The sequence below is a fragment of the Gorilla gorilla genome, chromosome 17 (assembly GCF_029281585.2).
Source record: "Gorilla gorilla gorilla isolate KB3781 chromosome 17, NHGRI_mGorGor1-v2.1_pri, whole genome shotgun sequence".
In the NCBI taxonomy this organism is placed as follows: Eukaryota; Metazoa; Chordata; class Mammalia; order Primates; family Hominidae; genus Gorilla; species Gorilla gorilla.
The window spans coordinates 97,696,331-97,719,575 of record NC_073241.2 but is presented as its reverse complement, the minus strand read 5'-3'; positions in this window follow the sequence as shown (position 1 = coordinate 97,719,575).

Below are 23,245 nucleotides of genomic sequence, written 5' to 3'. Positions count from 1 at the left end.
ACTCATTTATTTCACTCATTCACTCATTTATCCATTCATTCATTCTCATGTACACACAGACACACACACACACACACACAGAGACAGAGAGAGAGAGAGAGAGAGAGAGAAAGAGATTATCAAGTATGTTCAGGGCATTATACCAGACACAAAGATCATTATGGCAGTAACCTAACCTCAAGGAACTGATTGTCTATTAGTGAAAGTTCTCTAGCAGAAAATGAAGAATAATTATGTACATAATAATTTAAAGAACCAGGGGTATCAACAGAGATGTTGAAAGGGCATCCTGAATAGCAGTGAAAAGGGTGAAACTCCTAATGGAAGGTAGGCTGGAGTTTGTGTTCAGCGGAAGATAAGGCTGCACAGTAGTATACCAATTATCATCAAAGCTACAGACATTAGAAAAATAAATGCTCTGTGGCCTAAATTTTCTACGTCCCCAAATAATTGTAAATTTGCAAAGTATAAGAAAGAATGTTCATATTCAGGAAATATTTTATATTGCATTGTTAATATGGCTATATATGTGTACATATTATATATCAAGAGGATGAAATCATTTTCACTTTAAAAATTTTACAACTGTTGTCATGTTATATCTAATTCGTGCTTATGGAGTATTTTTTTCCACATGCTGGGATTTACCTTCTGTTTTACAACTAATTTTAACGTTAGTGAGCATGACTTTACCACCTTCATCTCCATTATGTGTGCCTAGGTGATCTGTACTTAAAGCCTTTGTACTTTTCCAAGCTTCTTCCTACAGAAGCTTTCAATAAAACTGATCCTGGCTACCTTAATAATCACTGTCTACTGACTATCAAGTCAGATGCATTGTCAAAATCATTGTGTGACTGAGTATTCTATTAGTAGTCTCTGAAACTAATTTGAAGCTATTTTGTTTTGCTCATAAAGGGAACTTAAAAAGAGTAAGAATAATCTGTCACATGCTCTATTTTATGATTTAAATTAGAGTGAAAATTCAGTGTCTCAAATCTCCCTCAAAAGTTTATCTTGAGAAATTATAATATAATCTGATATCAATAGAGCAGTTATTGACAACTTCCATGTTCATACTTCTCCATTACCCTTTGTAGCCTGGTTTTTCAATTGCTTCCTACAGTTAAGGATTTTAAGAATATTTTTGATAATGAGATACAATAAGAAACACATTTTCTCTCATGATTCGGTATGCACACACAGGCACATAGAGACATAAATAGGCATACACAGACACACCACACACACACAAAGTGAGACAAGATTCTCATAAAACCTTATGATGCTCTCTGATATTTTTCATTTTATTTTGCTTTGTGTTTCTTTTGTGAAATATGTTCTAGTGAGATCCATTACATTTATTTTACCCTCATTAGTAGATTAAAACCTGCAGTTTGAAAAAAATTTAAACAATCTGATTTTCTGCCCTTTTTAGATAGAAAAAATAAAGTTGAAACTTTATTCTTTAATGTATTGTTTTTCTACTCTAGCCTCTTTTACTGTATTCTATCAGCCTTTTTGCATTTTGTTGGAATAAAAGCAATTTTATCTTGACTTGAGGCACATATGTTTTCCAAATAATAAGAATAAAAGAATTGTATGTGCAAAACCAGATTATAATATTTTCTCCTTGTTAGTGAAAAGAATCATTTTAATTATTTTGATACTAAGAATTACTTTACAGATTTGAGAGATATGACATTGAGATATAACATGGTTGGTTGGCTTCTGTGGGAAATTGATTTGCTAAACTAAACCTAAAGTCGAGAGAGGTTGAGGTAACCATGAAATTTTTGTTGTGTGTTTCAATATTAATGAAAACCACTTCTGTATGAAACAAAAACAAGTCACACACTGTGCCTATAGGAAAAATTACGTTTTTTGAACTTTAAGTCATTACAGTTTGATTCTCATCATTTGATAATTCATATAACATCAATTGGATTTGGTATTTATCTGCCTTCTCAAAACTTTAGAAACCCAAAAATGATAACAGAAGTAGACTTTTAGTTGACTATAGACAAAGAATATTTCTGTGCTTCAAATAAAAATATTGTGATGTTGGTTCACAAATATATTTCTTTAAAAATCTCAAGTGAAAAATTATAAATTGTAAGTTTTTCAAAATACAAGCTATGTGTCGGACAATATTCTAAGCATCTGCACAACATATCCTTTTAATTGTCAAAAAACCTTTAAGAAAAATATTATTTTTCCACATTTTAAAGATGACATGACTTTAAAGAAAATGATATTGACACACTTTGAGCTTAGTCACAGAGGTCTTAGCTGTTTTGCTATACTGGTAACTTTATCACCACATTTATTTATTTTCCTTATTAACATAGAGTCAAACTGTTATGGTGATAGCAAATTAACATCTTTCAGAATAAAAAATATATACTCACAAAATTGTGACATATTTACTTGAGTAAGTCATTCACTCTATCAAAACATGCTCAAAACCCTATCTTCCCTGAGACTGGAAAGAATGACCTCATGTAAGAAATGTAAAATGGTGGAGTCAAAGAATAATGGAAAAAACAAACAAACAAACAAAAACACAGTTATGTGGTCATCTTTTTTCTTTTTTCTTTTTTTTTTTTTTTGAGATGGAGCGTCACTCTGTCGCCCAGGCTGGAGTGCAGTGGTGCAATCTCGGCTCACTGCAAGCTCCCCACCCCCGGGTTGAAGCGATTCACCTGCCTCAGCCACTTGAGTAGCTGGGACTTCAGGTGCATGCCACCACGTCTGGCTAATTTTTGTATTTTTAGTAGAGACGGTGGTTTCACCATATTTGTCAGGCTAGTCTCGAATTCCTGACCTCAGGTGACCCACCCGCCTTGGCCTCCCAAAGCGCTGGAATTACAGGCTTGAGCCTCTGCGCCCGGCCTATGTGGGCATCTTAATAGCGCTAATGTACAAGGGACATTGAGAAGTTAGTAAACGTCTGCTATACAAACATATGCAAATGTGCTCACCTTCATGTAACTCAACAGCAACATAATATAAATGATACTTTCTTGGAGTAAATCATTAAACAACATTCTTCTGATGCCATTCATTTAATTCATAGCTTTTATCTCTGATTTTCAGTATTTCCTTAATATGCATTCACAGTAATGTGTTGTTAGAAGGAGCGACTTGCAGAATGAAGGCAGTGGGCATGGGAGTGTGGTCAAATATTGACAGGAATGAGAAAAGCCTGATTTAATGCAGTAGCCTGCACACCTCTCCTTCTTTATCTGATTGTTTTCCTCCAAGAAGTTCAGCAATTTAAATATATATATATATAATATATATATATTCTGAAGTTGTAATGAGCATAAGTAGATTTATTAACTTTTAAAGTGTTTATTGATAAAACGCATTCACTGAGGCTTTTTCTTCCTTAGAGCAATTTAAAACTTTTATCAATGGCCAAAAAATCATTTGTAATTAGCTTAAGAACAGAAGCTTACATTTTTTCACTCGGAACATGCTATCCTATGATTTTTCATACAGATGGTAAGAATACATCAATTTATTTTAAATGAATTATCAGAGGTATATACTTAGGTTTATATTATCATATAATAATAGGTAAGAATTTGCTTACAGCTTCTTAGGATACAAAGCACATTATATACAGACCTTGGTATAATATAAATTTAACTAAAACTTACTTGTAGTTCGTTATCCTCTACATCGCACAGTTAACAGAAGACATTATTGTATACTCTCTTGGAATTAATTGGGAGAGAAAATGAGATAATGGCATTGTCTACATTTGGACAACAAATCTAATTGGGTTTTGCTGTCTGATTTCTTTCTAAGAACATTAGAATTATTTGATCTTTAAGGTTTTTAAATGCTTATTGAAAAGAAAAGACATTGAGTAAATTAGAGCCACATTTGACCCTAACATACTTCAAAGAACTTTTATTAATATTCATACAATTCACCAGCATTTTAACTGACATTTACAGAATGGTTACTTCAGATTTAATACGTTTAGAGTTCTCCTTTGATTATGACGATAATTATCCTCTTGATTTAGACCAAATGATTATTATAAAAACTGGCTTTTACAGAAACTGCACACAATGAACATATGTTGGTGTGAAGAGAACTTTTAAATGCATAATATGCTTACTAGCATAGTGACACAGTAAATAATTAATGAATCAGTCAGTGAAAACTAACCCAGAATTTATTGTATTTTTATGAATTTCAAATTGTAAGAGTTTAAAAAAATTTTGTGGCTAAGCAGAAATCTTGCAAGTTTTTCTCATTTCTTTTTTTTGTTGTGTAACTTTGAAAAACATAAAAATAAATATTATTTGAAACCCTTTATCACAGAAGATAAGTTTAAATTTTTAAAAGTAAGATGTGTATTATGGCTTCTTCATTAAGAAATTAAATTCAAGGATAAGTTAGGAATCCAAAATATCACAGAAGTAAATCTCTGAAAGCAATTTTAAAATTAATAAACACCCAGTAATTTTTGCAAACCAATGTAAGAGGTTATGATTAACATACAAAAAGCTGTGCATATTTAATGTATACAACTTGATGAGTTTGAAAATAGATACACACTCATGATGCCATCACCACAATCTATGGAATAAACATACACATTACTGCCAAAAGCTTCTTACCACTCTTTTTAGTTCATCTCTTCTTAATTATATTATTAGGAACACTTAGCGTAAGAACCCTCTTAGTACACTTTTAAGTATACAATATAGTTATTGTTAACTACAGACACTATGCTGTGTATTAGATCTCCAGAACTTCCTTATCTTGCATACTGAAACCCTTTCATCAACACCTCCCATTTTCCCCTCCTGGCAGACCCTGATAATCACCATGCTACTCTATTTCTATAAGTTTAGCCATCTTAGATTCCTTATACAAGTAGTATTGTGTGGTACTTGTCCTTATGCCCCTGACGTATTTCACTTAGCATAATGTCCTACAGATTTGTCTATGTTGTCACAAAAAGCAAGCTTTTTGTTTTGTATTAAGTGGAATTATATTCCATTGTATGCACGTAACACAATTTCTTATCTGGTCATCTGTACATAGACATTTAGGTCGCTTCCATATCTTGGCTATTGTGACTACTGCTGCAATTAACATGGGAAAACATATATTCTTTGAGATTCCAATTTTAATTCCTTTGTATATCTACCCAGTCGTGGGATTTTTGTATCATACAATAGTTCTATTTTAATTTTTTGAGGAGCTTTCATATTGTTTTCCATAGTGGCTGCATTAATTTACATTTCTACCAACAGTGTAAAAGAGTTCCCCTTTTCCACATCCTTGACAACACTTGCTTTTTTTAATTTAATTTTATTTTATTGAATAATAGCCACCCTAAAGGTTTGAGATGATACCTCACTGTAGTTTTGATATGCATTTCCCTGATGATTTGTGATACTGACCACTCTTCCACATCCCTGTTGGCCATACATTGTCTTCATTAGAGAAATGTCTATTCAGTTCCTTTGCTCATTTCTAAATTCTAGGGTTTTTTTGTTATTGATTTGCCAGGGTTTGATGTATATTTTGATATTAAACCTTTATCAGATATATGGCTTACAAATATTTTCTCCCATTTAGTTGGTTACTTTTACATTTTGTCAATAATTCTTTACTTGCACAGAAATTTCTGAGTTTGAGATCTTGTCTATTTTTGCTTTTGTTGCCTGTGTTTTTGGGTTACATCCAATAAATTCTTGTGAATAATGTCAAGCAGCTTTTCCTTATGTTTCCTTGAAGGACTTTTATGACTTCAGGTCTTTGGTTTACACCTTTAATCTATTTTAAGTTGAGTTTTGTGTATGATGTAAGAAAGGGGTCCAATTTCTTACCTTTCTTTCCATGCGAATATCCAGTTTTCCCAACACCATTTATTGAAGAGACTGTTCTTTCTCCATTATTGTTTATACTCTTGTTAAAGATCAATTACCCATACATGAGTCAGTTTATTTCTGGGCTCTCTATTCTGTTCCGTTGGTCTATATCTGTTATTATGACAGTACCATATTGTTTTAATTATGGCAGTTTTGCAATACATTTTGAAATCACAATGTGTTGATACCCTCAGCTTTGTTTTTTCTCAAAATTGTTTTGGCTATCAAGGATTTTGTGGTTCTGTATAAAATTTTAGGATTTTTCTTTTTCTGTAAGAAATGGCAGTGGGATTTTGATAGGGATTGCATTGAATCCTGTAGATCACTTTGAGTAGTATTATTCAGTAATATTAATTCTTTCAACTCGTGGACATGAGCTGTCCTTTTATTTATCCATGTTGATTATAATTTTTCTCATCAGTGTTTTAATGTTTTCAGTGTAGAAGTATTTTACCTCCTTTGTTAAGTTTATTGCTATATATTTTATTCATTTTCAGGCTATTGTAATTGTTTTTCTTAATTTCCTTTATAGGTAGTTTATTATTGGTGTATAAACACAGACACACATACACACAAACCCTAATGAGAATTAGATTGGAATAGCATTTCTTGTAAGTTGCAGATATGTTCAAGAACATGACGTATATTTTCATTTATTTAGGCTCTTTGATATCTTCAAAAAAATTAATTTAATTTTAAGTTCCACTATATATGTGGAGGACATGCAGTTTTGTCACACAGGTAAAAATGTACCGTGTTGGTTTGCTGCACCTATCAACCCATCACCTAAATATTAAGCACCACTTGCATTAGCTATATATCCTGATGTTCTCCTTCCCCACCACCCTAAAACAGGCCCCAGTGTGTGTTGTTCTCCTCCCTGTGTCCATGTGTTCTCATTTTTCAGCTCCCACTTATAAGTGAGAACATGTGATATTTGGTTTTCTGTACCTGTGTTAGTTTTCTGAGGGTAAAGGCTCCACCTCCCGGGCTCAAGCAATTCTCCTTTGTCAGCCTCCTGAGTAGCTGGGACTACAGGCGTGTGCCACCACACGTGGTTAATTTTGTATTTTTAGTAGAGACACCGTTACACCGTGTTGGCCCGGCTGCTCTTGAACTCCTGACCTCAGTTGATCCACACACCTTGGTCTCCCAAAATGCTGGGATTACAGGCATGAGCCACTGTGCCCAGCTGCAATACAAATTTCAACTTAATAGTTTTTATTGATAGAAATTTAGCACATTTTCAGATATCTTGATTTTTCTTCATATATTTAATCTCCATTTTTACTTTAAAAATGAAGCGTACTAATTCTATCTTCTGTATTTTATAAATCTCATATCTATAGAATTTTCAGGTCGGATTCTACAGTTTTTAGTTTCTGCTGATTCTTGTTCATGACTTCTAGCCAGTAAGTGAACAAGGTCACTGAAGTTATGCAAATAACATGAATAAAGTTAGCTCCACAATCACATCTCAAACACTCAGTAGCCCATGCTGCTAGTACTTACCACGTTTGACAATGCAGCTATAGAACGCTTCCAAAATAAGTTATAATTGACAGCCTTGGTCCAGACAGTGAATCTCAAGCTTATGCAAACATGTTAAATACAGATGTCCTCTTGAGTATGTTACATATGTAAATGCATTCTGTTGATTTCAAGATGCTTTGCTCACACAATAGGGTCTATAGAGTAAGTGAGGAGTGGTTGATGGCTTCTTAGCCTGGGGTTTTCTGAGTCTGCCATGACAGTGAGGCTAGGACCTAGAATGAGGCAGTTGTTCTAGGCTTGCATACTTCTGGGACTTCTCCTTTTTATTTCTATGAACATATCAGTCTTCCCAATCTTAATAATGTTAAAATTTTAAAACACTTTAACTTCCTGTTACCTCATTACATTTCAGATATAAACTGTTTGCTTTGCTATTTGAGATGGATACATGATCACTACAATATGAGACTTTGAATGGGCAGTTATGCTATTTTTTTAGGAGGAAGAGACAATTTTACTATGTGAAATTAGAATGAGGTCTTAATAATCAATTAATAGTTTTTTATATTAAATTTCTATTTAAGATAAAAATAATATATTCTAGAAAATTAACCAAATAACATTTTAGGGTAATAGCTGTAAATGAAGCAATGCATCAATAATATAATTTAAAATATATTGTAAACTCTAAAATTGTAAGCAAATTATTATTAATATTACCCAGTAATTCAGATTCTTTCAATTAGTCTGGAAAATATATAGTATACAAAAAGAGAAGTTTTAGTTAAATTACATTTCTTTTAATAAAAAATTACTACAATTAGAAGTATATATGCCTGCATTCTTAGCTCCTCATTTACAATGGTTGAGAAAGTAAGCATTTATCCATCTATTTGTGACCGGAGCCATGATTCTCCAGGTGAACAGCTTGGGAAAGAGATTGTTTACATCAACATGTTATTTAGAACAAAATTCCTTACAAAAGATATATAGTACATACACCATATGAATCTAAGGGTTTCATTTATTTTCCTGGTTCACGCGTTTTCTTGGTTCTAGCAATTCAGAAAGACTAATATCATACTTTATTTTTCATACCTTTTAAAAATGAAATATTGTAAATACATGTTGCTATCTCTATAATGTTTTGGGAATAGTTACCAATTAAGCAATAAGGTTGTAAGTTTTTGTTTTGCTTTGCTCAGACACCGAAGCCAACAGCCATACTGATTACAAAACAGTGATAAAATGCTGTTGAATGACTCAGGTCAGTATTCCAATATTAACACTGAGGAAATGTCTACAGTTCTTCTATTTAGTGGGCACCTAGCCCCACTAAATAGAAGACTAATTGAGTGACTAACATAGCCTTATGTTAGTCACTCAAAAAGATGAGAATATGTGAGATCTGTTAGACTGAATTATGAACTCACCCTTTATTAAGTACATGATTGAAACACATAGTTTTAAAATACAACAGCTTGCTACCAGAGAACCTGATCTTATGCTCGATATCCAACCAATGTTAAGGCATGGTTGTTTCCCCAAATACACTATATTTTGAAATTGACTTCTAACTTGGTTAGCCAAAGTAGACAACAAAGAAGTCACTATTTTTCTCCAATCTATATAATTTTTGTTTCTGAATGTAATACTTTTACTCTCAGAATATTATAATAGTATAATTATTGAGATAGGTATTAAATGGGATACTCTTAAAATCATGTAAAAATAGTAATACAGCTTAAAACATGTTAATTGAAAGGAAAGGGAGAAAGTTTGAAAAATATGAGGCCTACCTCTTATTCTGTTTGGAAAGTGGGATATAAATATTCTTATTACTTAAATGTATTTAACTTGATTCCAGTGCTTTACAGAAACTTTAATCTGTTTCCAAAAGTATTTTTATATATTAAATGTTCAAAACTAATGTGCAACGTACAAATCACCTAAGCAAAAAGCATTTAATGAGTGCTTCATTAATAAAACTATTCCTATAGAAGTAGTCCCTGATTAACTCAGCAGAGGCTTTAAAAGTTCTGAATTCAGCATCCTGTATGCCTTAGGCACCCCAGTAACCATTTATCCTCAGGAGAGAATTTATTTATTCATGCTGGGTTTTTTTTACCCCCACATGATTATCTTTTTAGTTGGTGAAGGGCTCACTTTAATCAATTGATCATGCAGAATCTTGTAGTTAGAATGTTAACGGAGAATTAAGGATTTAGAGGGGAAAAGAGCTCTCCTCTCTCTGTCATTATCTTGTTCATCTTGGCAAACTCCAGAAATATGGATTGCCCAAGGTGTTCAATGAAGCATCTGTATGAGGAGAGATTAGAACCTGTTGAAAAAATGAAATCATTTTAAACAGAACCAATGAACAGAAACTAACATCTCTCCCTCCCTGTCTGTCTGTCTCCCTCCCTTCCTTCCTTCCTTACTCCCTTCCTTCCTTCCTTCCCTCCCTCCCTTCCTCCTTCCCTCCCTCCCTTCCTTCCTTCCTTCCTCCCTTCCTCCCTTCTTTCCTTCCTTCCTTCCTTCCTTCCTTCCTTTTTTCCTTCCTCCCTCCTTCCCCCTCTTCCTTTCTTCCTTTCTCTTTCTTTCCAAAACTTATTCATGCTTAGCTTTTGTTACAATATTCAGTCAAAGTCTTCCTGTAGCATTACAAATTTATATTGTTTTATTTTTCTGAATGATTTCACAATGATGTCAGAAGGTCTGCTCTTCATTTTAATGTCTTATAATTCTTAAACCTTCTATATTTTCTCCTGCACCCTCTCTTCTTAATCTGGTCTGCATAATTACTAAATACCTAATTTACTTACTAGACTTTATAAAATGCATAATCTGATTCCAAATTACTCTGCAATTAGTTCTATGTCTGCCTTGGACCTCATTTTATATCTCAGCAAAAAGAACACACACACACACGAAGTCTCTCTGTAAATATTTAATTTTATGAATGTTTTGCATCAATTATGTAATGTCTGAAACTTCTACCAATATAAAGTATTTAAATAATAAAATTCATAATAAAGGATGTGAAAAAGAATGGCACAGATGAGGTTGACTTTCTTTACTGATCTTTTTCAAAAGTCCATTTTAAAATGTTATTTTTTAAAAGTTATTCTACCAGTTTCTGAAACTTTACAAATGTGAATTCATTTTAAACTAGCTTTTTAGTTTTTCTACCTTCTTGTTTCCTCTGCTCTGGAGGGAACGTCGTAACCTTAGCATATCAGAGTGATGTTTTATTCTTAGTTTCTTCAAAACAGCATGATTCTTTTTTATGAAAGAAAATTGTTTAGTTGATATTTAAAACATTTTCCAAATATGCTGGATTCAAAAACAAATTGTCAGCATTTGGAGCCATTTCTTCTCCCATGAATGTATTTGTTGGTCTTCACTCCCCCCGACATGGGACTTGTGATTAAACGTCATAAATATATAATTATTAGTTAGTTAATGTATCTAAATGCATTGATATTCTATATTATCCATTTGTATTCAACAGTGGATTTAACCTTAAAAAAATGCACAATAAACAAATATGGAAGAGATGCATTATAGTCAGGAATTTCCTGCATTCTTAGCAACTGGAAGCCGCTGTTGCTATTTCCTAATGGTTAAAGCCAATTTACCTTACGCGGTCTTTTCGTTCTTAAAAAAAGGATGATTTTATGGATTTTATATTTTTGACCTCTACCCTTTTCTTCAAACTCTTTCTCCTAGTTTTCTTGATTCTTTCCATCTTTGGTTCTACTTTACCTCTCTAATGGCTTCTGTTTGGTCTGCTTTAAACCTATCATCTACCACCTCTCACTTCCTTTAATACTAAAGTTTGGGGCAGGACTGGGAACACCTGGTTCATCTCAGTATTATCAAAAATACTTTCTTAAATATAAATTTCTGGACCCCTGTCATAGAGATGTATATTCACTACATCTGGGTTGAAGTCTGTATTTGTTTTCTATGTATGCTGTAACTAAGTACCATAGACTGGCTGGCTGAACAATAGAAATTTATTTTCTCACAGCTTTGAAGGCTGGAAGCTCAAAATCCAGGTGTCAGTAGGGTTGGTTCCTTCTGAGGGCAGTGAGGGAAAGACGTGATACAGGCCTCTCTCCTTGGCTCGTGGAAGGCCACGTTCTCCTATGTGTCTTCATATTGTCTTCTGTCTCTGCATGTCTCTGTGTTCAAATCTCTCCTTTTTATTAAAACGTCAGTCAATTTGGTTAGGAGCAACCCAAGTGACCTCATTTATCTTTATTATCTATGTAAAGAGCCTATCATCTAATGAGGCTGCATTCCGAGATACGGGGAGTTAAGATTCCAAAATATGCATGGGGAGGGAGGCACAATTCAACTTGTAACAGAGTCTTAATACCAGTATTTAAAAATTGTTTTGAACCTGGTAGACAGGTTGGGAAATGCCCTCAGACTGAGTCTTTGGCCTTTTCTCTATTTATTTTATGTGCTCTTTTTGTTCATGCAAACCTGGGCCATTCCTAAGTAAGCACACATCTCCCAACCTCATCTCTGCTGGCATCCTGGGTATATGGGACAACCTGGGAAAGGGTAAAATGAAAGGTTCAGAATTAACAACTCATTCCTCTTGTCGGTAGATCTCAGCAGCTGTGCAGAGGGTCTGCTGGAATTATTAGAGATAGGGACTTTGAACTTCATAGGCACTGAGACTTTAATTATATCTAAAATATGCAATATTATTATACAAATTATTACACAGGCTGAAAATTTATTAATTGGTATATTTGCATCCTCTGCCTCACCCCATCCTACAAAGATTAAGGTGATGGAGATATTAAAAATACCCTTGATATCATTCATTAGGAAAAGTATAAACACCCCATTTTTGTACCTTGCTGTGTTGAGGCTGCTAAAAATAAAACTTTATAATTAGTTTTCAATGCAGTTTTACTTTCAGTTATCCTTTCAGGCTTTGGGTGAATAATAAAACAAAGACATTTTTGTAACCAGTTATTATTTTTTTCCTTATACCATGCACATTTCTAAATTATCTCTTTGCTTTCACTTTTTGTGTGAGCTATATTCAGAGATGTGCTCTGGAACACAGAGTTCAGAGATAGAATAATACAAACTTTATTGCATTAATAGTTTTCATGCATGGAACCTGAGATAATGATGACTGCTGCTCTTATTCAATAATCACAATAATATTCTGGGTTAGATATTATGTCAATGTTTTATAGATTTTTACAAATGAACTTTGGAGAGAGGCAGTAACTTACCCCTCCAGGGAACAGGCACTTGATTTCAGAACCATGCATGGTTTTCCTAATTCCAAAGCCCATGATTTCAGCTACAGACTATTTTGTTACCTTGATTTAGAAGAGTATTTTATCTACCAGTCAAAACCACTATTCCATTAGATTATAATAGCCACTCTGAATTAGACAGCACAGACATTTCTACTGTGTTTTAGGGAGGCAAGGAAGCTGAGGTTCAAAAAATGAAGTGCCTTTTTCCTGTACTGTTCATCTTTACCTGGCAATAATTAATCTCAGTGGATGGACTTCCATGTTTCCTGACTGCTATTGTTCTGTTTAATCTACATTTTCCAAGTTAGTTTAATATAAACCTTAATTTTATTATGGTAAAATTTTCAATAAAACTTGATATAACACTTTTTTGTTTAAGAATAGACTTATTTTCCAATTAATTTCCTGAAACAAATATTTTCATAATGCATTTTACTAATTTTTTTTGTTTCACAGAATTATATAAAAGCACTACATATCTTGGTCAATTTAGTATATTAGTAGCTTATAAAAATAAAGATTGAGAATTCGAGGTATAAGTTTTAAAACTGAGGTACATGAAAATACAGAACGGGGTTGCGGGGAATGGGGATGGTTATTGGGTACAAAAAACAGAAAGAATAAATAATATCTAGTATTTGATAGTGCAATAGAGTGACTATAGTCAATAGTAATTTAATTGTACATTTAAAAATAACTAAAAAATATAATTGGATTTTTTTTGTAACACAAAGGATAAATGCTTGAGGTGATGGATTAAAAAAATACAAACATATTTACGGAAAATAGATGAAATAAGTGAAATAAAAAACTAGAACCTGTTTTCTAAGTTGGTCTTAAATGTTTTCCTGTGCTTACTAAATGAATGCTTTATTAGACGAAAGTGAATTTTTAATTACTCATTCATCTTTGCTACTCCAGTGTACATAAAATGACATTTTATAAGATTAGGAAAACTTGAGGGAGCCTTTTTGCTCATCTAAGAATCAGTAGTATTGAGTAACTTTGTTATGATTGAAGTAAATTGGATAATCTGAAACTTGGCTTGAAAGTTAAGTATAATTATTTGTCTTTATCAGTGACTCTCAAGATCTACTTGCAGTGCTTTTTTTTGTGTGTGTGAAGCTTAGAAGTAATATAAACTCTTCATGGAGACCTCATTAACTGCACAAGGAAAGAAAAATCCATAACAATTTGTTGTTAACAATGGATTCAGATGCCCTTTCAAGTACTCATAAAGATTATGGAACAATTATGCCAGTTTGTTTCTCTTCTGCATTTAATTACCCTTCTAGAATTTGGACAAATTATCAAGAAAAAATACTTGTAACTCGCTATTATTTTCTTTCATTTACTTACTGTATGTCTAAATTCCTTTTCTGTATTCTACTTTTGATTGTACATGTTGGTGAAAACTGGAAAACTGTTTGCAACATAACCACAGCTGAATTCTTACAAAGTGTAGTATCCTGTCAAAATAAAAAAAAGCATAAGTAAGGTGTACGTGTTCGAACATGTTGGAAAAAACGAAAGAAGAAAACATTGTTTAAAATAACCTTTAGGTTGAGTAGTTCAAAATATTTTCCCTTTGAAATGTGCAGTAAAAAACTTGACGAAGTCGTTGTGATCATCTGAATATCTCATTTGAGAGGATGAAGAAACTGACACCTAGGGAAGTTAATTAATCAAATAGAATGGAACTCTTACTATTTGTCTGGCCCTGGACTAACCAGAGTAATTTGCCTAAGGTTATATTATTAATTAGCTATAAATTGATTCCAGAATATTTCTTTAATTTTCATAACCAATAGAGAAAATACACACAAGCCAAATTGTAATTAACTGTGATCGAATATCTTTCATGTATATGTCAGATCAATGCTATGTATCATCAGTCCTCTTATAATTACTATTTTTAAAAAGTGGTGAGCACTTCTTCCTTCTAGAAATGACTTTGTATTTTTCTCACTTCATCAGCCACTTGTTTTCTGTCACTTAAAAAGCTCAAGGTCGGCCGGGCGCGGTGGCTCACGCCTGTAATCCCAGCACTTTGGGAGGCCGAGGCGGGCGGATCACGAGGTCAGGAGATCGAGACCATCCTGGCTAACACGGTGAAACCCCGTCTCTACTAAAAAATACAAAAAATTAGCCGGGCGTGGTGGCGGGCGCCTGTAGTCCCAGCTACGCGGGAGGCTGAGGCAGGAGAATGGCGTGAACCCGGGAGGCGGAGCTTGCAGTGAGCCGAGATCACGCCACTGCACTCCAGCCTGGGCGACAGAGCGAGACTCCGTCTCAAAAAAAAAAAAAAAAAAAAAAAAAAAAAAAAAAAAAAAAGCTCAAGGTCCTCCCAAGAACCTCTAAATTTTAGAAATCACAGGGAAAATCCTGTTTTTTTCTATTTCTAAATATTTACATTTTTTGTATGTGCTTTCATACATTTTCATGGCCTTAAGCATCTGCTAAATGCTCATAATACACAAACAAAACAAAATCATAGGCCAGACCTTTCTACTGAATTTCTAGCCTTATCTCCAACTACCTACTTGGGTCATCTTAGGACGTCTTGTAACTTTCAAAAATATTATACGTAACATGTCTTCAACCCCTTTCCATACATATTCCTCTACCTCTGCTGATCCATCCTTCATCTCTCATCCATTTTTCTTAGTAAATGATACTTTCCTCTATCCATTTGCCCAGAATTGCTCAAAAATGGAAATCATCTTTTAATTTTCTATAACTTTCCCTTACACATATTGGAATGGTCACAAAGCTTGTTAGACAGAAGCTGTAAAATATACATTAAATTCATTATCCACTCATTCAGCCAATATTTTAAGCACCACGTACCAGACACTGGATTAGGCAGCAAAATATACAATGGTGAACAAAAGACACAGGATCACTGCCCTCATGGACTATTTATTACAATGGTAGAAGCAGAAAAATAGTTAATAAACTAATATAATATTTCTATAACCTAATATTGACACAGGATTTTTCTAGGTCATTTTGCGAACATAGGACCTCAAAGACCAGCAACATCGTCCCTCCTAGGCCTCGTTTGGCCACTGGAGGTGCCCCACCCACTCGACCTGCCTGTGCTACAACTTGTACCCACGTTCAGTGGTTCCCAAACTCCTGTCCTGCATCCAAGAAGAATGAGGATACACTGACAATTGAAGGGTGAGGATGGGCGGAGAAGAATTTTATTGAGCAATAGAACAGTTCTCAGTGGAGAGGGGATGCAGGAGGTGGTTCTCCACTCCCACAATCAGGTGGTTTCTCTCCCAGCATAGCTGAGTTCAGGGCCTTTAAGGGCTTAGAATAGGGGAGTGTGTGCTGATTGGTGGTGAGTATGCAAAGAAAGGCTAAAGCAAAGGCATCACTCAAAGGTGGGCACAGCAGTGTAGAAAACCAACTAGGAAAGGGTAGGAATATGTAAAATAGGTGAAGAGTAGGGATCAGAGGAAAGTACACCAAATGGGAAGACAATCTCCACTGGTCTGTGGATTTACCTGGGACTTTTAGCCAGGCTTTAAACGGCCTTCTGCTTGAAGTTGGGGTTTCACCTGGGACCTGACCCTATCTGTCTAGGCATTTGCCTGGCTCCTGCTGCCATCAATTCCTTCCTATGAAGTGGTACATCTAACTGCCACTGGGATAAGGATCATGACCGATCTTAACTAATTTTTGCTGACAGGGTACACTGTTTTGGGAAGACGGCAGTCAGATCTCCCTTGGAGGCCTATCTAAGGGTCCTTGGTAGAAGGGAGCGATCATCCAAGGTTCTGGTTGCATGACCATTTGAATTTGATGGACTGAAGGCTAGAAGAGACAAACTGGGTAATTAAAAAACATGGATTAACATGGAACAAGGGGTAAGGACAGTTCAAAAATCCTGAGGATGCCAGCATACCCAGTTACCTGCTAAGATTGGGTGCCTGGAGCTTTGCTTTGGTCAGCTTGTTTGGTCTTATTTTCCCAAACATAGTAATCTCCAGGTTGTGGGTTTACCCTCATCACCTGGCAGAATTTGCAAGATAATTGCCCAGAATTAGAATATTAATCCAGATTTTTACATTAGACATCCCTTTTGTTCCTTCTGAGCTGCAGCCAGAAATCCCTGGTTGGTTCACAGGTATAAGCAAGTTCAGTCTAAAATGCAGACAAAAGCTTAAAAAATGCTAATGAGACTAGATTCTAATGACACATTTATGATAAATTTTGAAATGTAATTTTTCTCTCTCCAGTATTCATTTTTCTTAAAGACAAATCATAATAGGTCTGAGTTGTTTGCAAAATAAACTTTAGTCTTATCCTTGACCTGATTATTTGCATAAAGAGCATCAAGAATCATTATTTTCACATAGGCTTTTAAAAAATTGGCTTTGCTGGAACACCACTGGAATCTCAGATAAAATTTTTTAAAGCCCAGCCCGGCCATGGGTTTGTACCCTCAAATACCTATGAGTGGGATACATTTCTTTTTTCTTGAGGATCCAAGAGAACTTGGGGCACCTGGGCCTGTGAGAAAGTTACAATCTTTACTTATCACCTGTTAGGAAATCTGTACAGGGACTGTGTAGACAAGGTATGATGCCAGTTTTCCCAAGGGGCTTTTATTGGCTTGAGAAGTGAAGCTTGATTCCTGAAAGGGAAGCACACCCTTCCAGCATTCCAGCGAAAGCTTTGGTAAAACCACTAGTTTCTTCAATTGTATCTTGCTGCTGCAAAAAAATAAATAAATAAATAAAAATAGATTCTTATTGCAAGTATGCAAATAATTATATTGCCATAATTTAAGAATACTCACATATAGCTTCCGAATTTTGGAGAAACCAGGCAGAGAGAAACAAATATGCTCCAAATCTTGTTCACAGAAGTATACCTTACTCAATTGTTAAAAGCTGTAATGAACTCAATATAAAGGTTTTCCTCACTTTGAAAAACAAAGGGTCAACAATGTTTAAAGCAAAAAGTTAAAAAGGATTACTTTAGTTTTCTGTAAGTTCAGTCCATTGTGTTATCTCTTGTTCTGCTTGATATTCATGAACATTTTAGCTCTTCATTTGTCCTGTACGTTTTTCCTCTATTCCAATGTCACAATCTCCAAAGTTATCAGAAACGTGTGTTTGAGAGTACCTGTCAAAGACCTATAGCTGTTTATAAACCATTTCTATGAGGATCAAAGCAAGACAACAATTGTGTGTGAATGACAAAATGTCCAGGGTAGTTACAGTTAAAAACATGATTGACAAAAAGATTTGGTTATTTCTGTGGTTTACAATAACTTACCATAATAACCTTAATTATGATTGAGAGCATATATTCAGGCATTAGAATTTTAGAAATCTCATACAATTTTAGTACATATATTAATATTATTCACTAAAATATGAACTCAGGAAGATTAAACCTTGTTTTCATCTTGACAATCCCATGTAATTAAACATGTCAAATAATCCTGTTTGCCTCTGTTTTGTATGCTCTAGGGCACTTTGTGGCATCTAAAAGTTAGGGGTCGGAAAAGACAATTTTTGAAGCTGAAATTTTATTTTAGGAAGACTGTTAAGTTTGTTAAGAGGCTTAAAACACTTGATATTGTGAAATAGAATTCCAAATTACTGTAAATCATTTGTTTAGCCAAAATGATGACTCAAAACTTTTTAAAAAGGCAAAAAATCTTCACTCATTAAGAGGGAAGACTTAGCTTTCCTAACAATCTGTCTCTTTTTTCAGTAGTTTATTCACAAAGAAAACAAAAATCTTTCATTTGCCTTTATTATTACATAAAAACATTATTCAAGGGAGAGAAACCAAATTTCACCCTTGCATTAGTCCACCATTAATAGCAATCCAATTTTTTAAAATAAAACCTTATAGGCAATTCTATCCAATCTTAACCAGCTTGACCATGAGGTGAGATTCTTATAAAACTTCACAAATTTTGCTACAGAGCAGACTAATTCCTTAAAAAAAACTTATTGTGCTTTTATTCCAATGTTCAATTTACAGAAAAACCACATAATAACCATTTGAATTCAGTTAATGTGCTCACACCCAGAATTTCTTTTACAAGTTTTTTACAAACCTTCTACAACTTGTTGAAACCTTTAGCTTTATCTTATTTAATTTTAAACAGTCCTTTAACTCTCTAAACTAGGCAAAAGTTTACATTCCCATGCCTTCTTATAATCTTTTACTAAAAACACATTTTACTTTCCTTTCATACCTTGCATGTAAATCTTTTTTCAGTGGTCTCAATTGCATGTTATAGTGGTAACTCTTAGCAATTTTTAATTTTGATGTAAACCTGGTAAGTTATTGTAATTATATACTGAATGCAGATAAGGTCTGACTCTTCCAGCATAGTTAGGTTAACCCCATATGTCACCAGGACTTACCAAGCTGCAAAGCAAGCAAGTTGGATAATTTTCAAAAGCCAAAGAAGCAGTTTGTAACCTTAAAGCATTTAACAAACCTAATATCTAAATATTATTTAGACCACATGTTTATATTTTGAAGACACAATTTGTATTTTACTAATAATCTTTAAAACTGTTTTTATTTCTCAAAGATTAAAGTCACATGAACTAAAAGTCATTACTGCTTTTATTTTTCCTTTAAAGTATTTGATCTAAGTGCTTATTTATTTATTTTTTATTTTGAGATGAAATCTTGCTCTGGTCCCCCATGCTGGAGTGCAATGGCATGATCTTGGATCACTGCAACCTCTGCCTCCTGGATTCAAGTGATTCTCCTGCCTCAGCCTCCCGAGTAGCTAGGATTACAGGTGCCTGCCACCATGCCTGGCTAATTTTTGTATTTTTAGTAGAGACAGGGCTGCACCATGTTGGCCAGGCTGATCTCGAACTCCTGACCTCAGGTGATCTGCCCGCCTCGGCCTCCCAAAGTGCTGGGATTTTAGGCGTGAGCCACCACGACCAGCCATGCTTATTTTTCTTTAATACAATTATTTAGGGCTCTATTTTTATATAAACATCACACACATAAGACATATATAACTACACAGACAGACTGAAGAAGATACAGTAGTTTTCAAGATTTTTCATCTGCCAGTTTCTTAATGGGATTATTGGCTTCAGGGTGGAGGACTTCAAGAGCAGGGTTAGGAAAGCATGCACTTTCTAGGGCCTAATAAACAGGCATAGCTGGAAGACAAAAACAGATTTTGTGAGGGATCTATCTACATTTAATTCCTGGGGTCCCATGGGGAAAACAGAGTTGTTTTTTTTTTTTCCCCCAAAATGGAGTCAGTGGCATCTCCTCTGTTTTTCCCAAGGAGTCCTATGCTCTTGGATGTTATCTTAGGGCTTCTCATGTGTGCATTAAGTGGCAAGACAAAGTGGAAGAAAATAATTCAGTCAATTGAGAAGAAAAAAGAAAAAAACCCTTTTCCAGCAAAACAAGACCCAAGAAAAAAAAATAAAAGCTTTTTAAATATACCTACAGCTTGGATATCCACTTTTAATTAAGGTGATTTTTAACCATAGCACTCTTTAAAAAATGCTTTTAAATCCCCTATTACCCAACTATAGCCATGCCAAGTGGCCAATATTTGTGGCTTTTAAACTTTACCAAAAGTAACCTCTCAGGTGAAACCAACAAGCCTTAACTAAGGTTATGACTTCACTTCGAGTGTACATGGTATTTTCACAGAGGGGATATGCACTTTTTACAAAATCTACAATCATTAAATGTAGCTCAGCCAAAGGAAGTTTTAAGAAAGGAAGTTTTAAGAAAGGAAGCTAGAAGTTGTTCATGGAGGGGAAGAGAATCAGCAAATTCTCCAATATTAATCAGAAAGCACTCATTCCCTAAGCCCAGATTGAACCCAGGCCTGCCACTGTATAATGGTAGAGACCAAAAGACAGTACAACCATGTGGTTACAAGGTCAAGTTCTCAATGATGTAAAACAAGATGGAGACCTCATTTTTTTTTCTTCAGAGAGCTGTAACAAAGTTTGTTACTGACCAGTGTGCCAGGTTGGCTTGAACAGTGGGCTTATGGGGTCCTAGGCCCACATGCTATCCTAAGGTACCCCTCTTTCTGATAGGAAGATACAGAAAGACAAATTCTCAGTACAACAGATTTGCTGCAGCTTAAGAATAGCCTTACAAATCATTTTTCCGTTACTCGAAACTTTACAAGGGATACAAAGAGTGACCTTTCTTTCTAACATTCTGCATAAGGAGAGGGAGGCCAGAAGTCTGACTGATGAAAAAAACAAACAAACAAACAAACAAACACCAAATAAACAAAAAAAAAACTTCCACGCTTTTGCTGGCATGTCAGGCTTCTGGGTTCCCTTCCCTCGAGATATGGAGCCCTTTTGATCCTGGAGTCTTGTAAAGGGGGATCAAATAGAGAGGTTATTTGCATACTGTAAAAATTGTCCCTCCTCAAGAGATTGCTCAGTTAGAATTATAATTTCTTCCAGTTAATTTCTTAAGCCCAGCAGTTTAAGGTTTGTGAAAATTAAACTTTTCCCAGTTTGGGCAGTGCACCCGAGGGTAGTGTGCTGTGGTGCGGGAACACAAATACCCATTCATGAAGAGAGGAGAGAGGAGAAAAAAGGAAAAGGGAAGTGCTTTTTTCAAAAGAATCCCAGTAATACAAAATGCATTCAAGAGACATACAGACTGAAGATGGCTGGTTACCCATTTCAAAAGACAGGAAAAAGGAGTCCCTTCATTTCTTTCTCTTCACAGCAAATGCCCAGGGTACATGAGGGATTGAAAAAAAAAAATGCATCCCCTTTGTTCCTTCCATCCTTACATCCCCAAATCCCAGTGACCTCAGAAGGGTGCTGCCTGTGGGTGCCAATGTGGTTTTCACTCATGTAACAGGGAGGCCTAGAGGGTAGGAATTACCCACACTCACCTATGCACTGGTCTATCCTCCCTGTTGTCAGTTATTTCGTCTGTGCCATGGAGTCAGGTAAGACCTCCATCCATGAAACAGAGCAAGATCGGGGGGGGTTAATCAGCATGAATTAGTCATACTCACCTCTATTGTGCCCCTTGACTTCTGCTGTCATCTGCCTCTGGATCCCTTGCATGAAGTTTTTCTTTCTAGGGCTTCAACCAGAAGCTTGACATTGAATTTGGGACAAATGTGCCTCAGGAGAGTGCATGGACTCATTAAGTCCCAGGTGTCCCTCCTTATCATAAACTGAATGCTAAGGTGAAGCTTTGGAACTGGATTCTCCTCAAACAAGAGAGAGAAGAGGAAGCCCATAAAGTGGGGTCCTGGCTTAGTAAGATGACTTCCAAAAGGGGAAAGAAACCAACTCTCACATAGAAAAGCTCCTGATATTTGCAGACTATGAGAACTCCTGACATGGTGAAGAAAGGAAGAAAACAGCTTAAGTACAGGGAGAGGAACGTGCCTGGGGAGAAAAGCCTCTTGATCCTATGCAAATGGTTTCCTTCAACAGGAAAAAACTCTTTTAACTGCTGCCTCCTCCCTGCTTCTAAGAATAGATTGAAACCGCATTATTCTGAATTATATTTTTGATGATTGGGTGAAGTACCTAGTTTACCCAGTGATATCTCTGTAGTTTGCAACAACACTGTTAACATTGTAAAAGAAAAGATAGGTGCCGTGGCAGCCCCAAAAGAAAGAAGAAAGTGCCATAGAAAAAACTAGATTAGAACAAAGCCAACACAATTCCCAATCCCTGAGAGAAATGGCGGGGCGGGTAACAGGGTCCGCATTCAATCACCCTTGTGACACTCCCTAACCTGGACCTCCCTTGGCCCCAGGCCTGCTGCTGGAGGTGTCCCCACCCCCCACTCAGCCCACCTGTGCTACAGCTTGTATCCACATTTGGCAGTTCTCAAGCTCTTGTCTCATGTCCAGGAAAAATGAGGATACATTGATAATTGAAATGTAAGGATGGGCAGAGAAGACTGTTTTTGAGCAATGGAACAGCTCTCAGTAGATAGGGGATGTGGGGACTGTTCCCCCATCCCTGTAGCTGGGTGGGTTCTCTCTAAGTGTGACTGAGTCTAGGTCTTTTATTGGCTCAAAATAGGGGAGTGCATGCTGATTGGTTTGTGGGTATGTAAAGAAAGGTTAAAGCAAAGGCATCACTCAAAGGTGGACACAGCAGTGTAGAAAACCAATTAGGAAATGGTAAGTATATGTAAAATAGATGAAAAGTGAGGATCAACCAGAGGAAAGCGTGCCAAATGGGAAGACAGGTTCTCAGTCCAGTCTGTGGATTTACCTGGGACGTGCAGCTAGGCTTTAAACTGTCTCTGGCTTGAATGTGGAGTTTCACTTGGCACCTGCCCCTAACTACCTAGGCATCTGCCTGCCTAGGCATCTGCCTGCCTCCTGCCACTATCAATATCATGCAGGAAATAAATAGTGTGCTATGACAAAGAACAGTAAGAGTGAATCTGTTTGAATGTGGTAGTTAGAAAAGAACTTTCTTGAACTGAGAACTGAATTATGAGAATGTTCTAACCATAGAAAATGTCTTGAGAAAGGTCAAGGCTGTCATATTTACT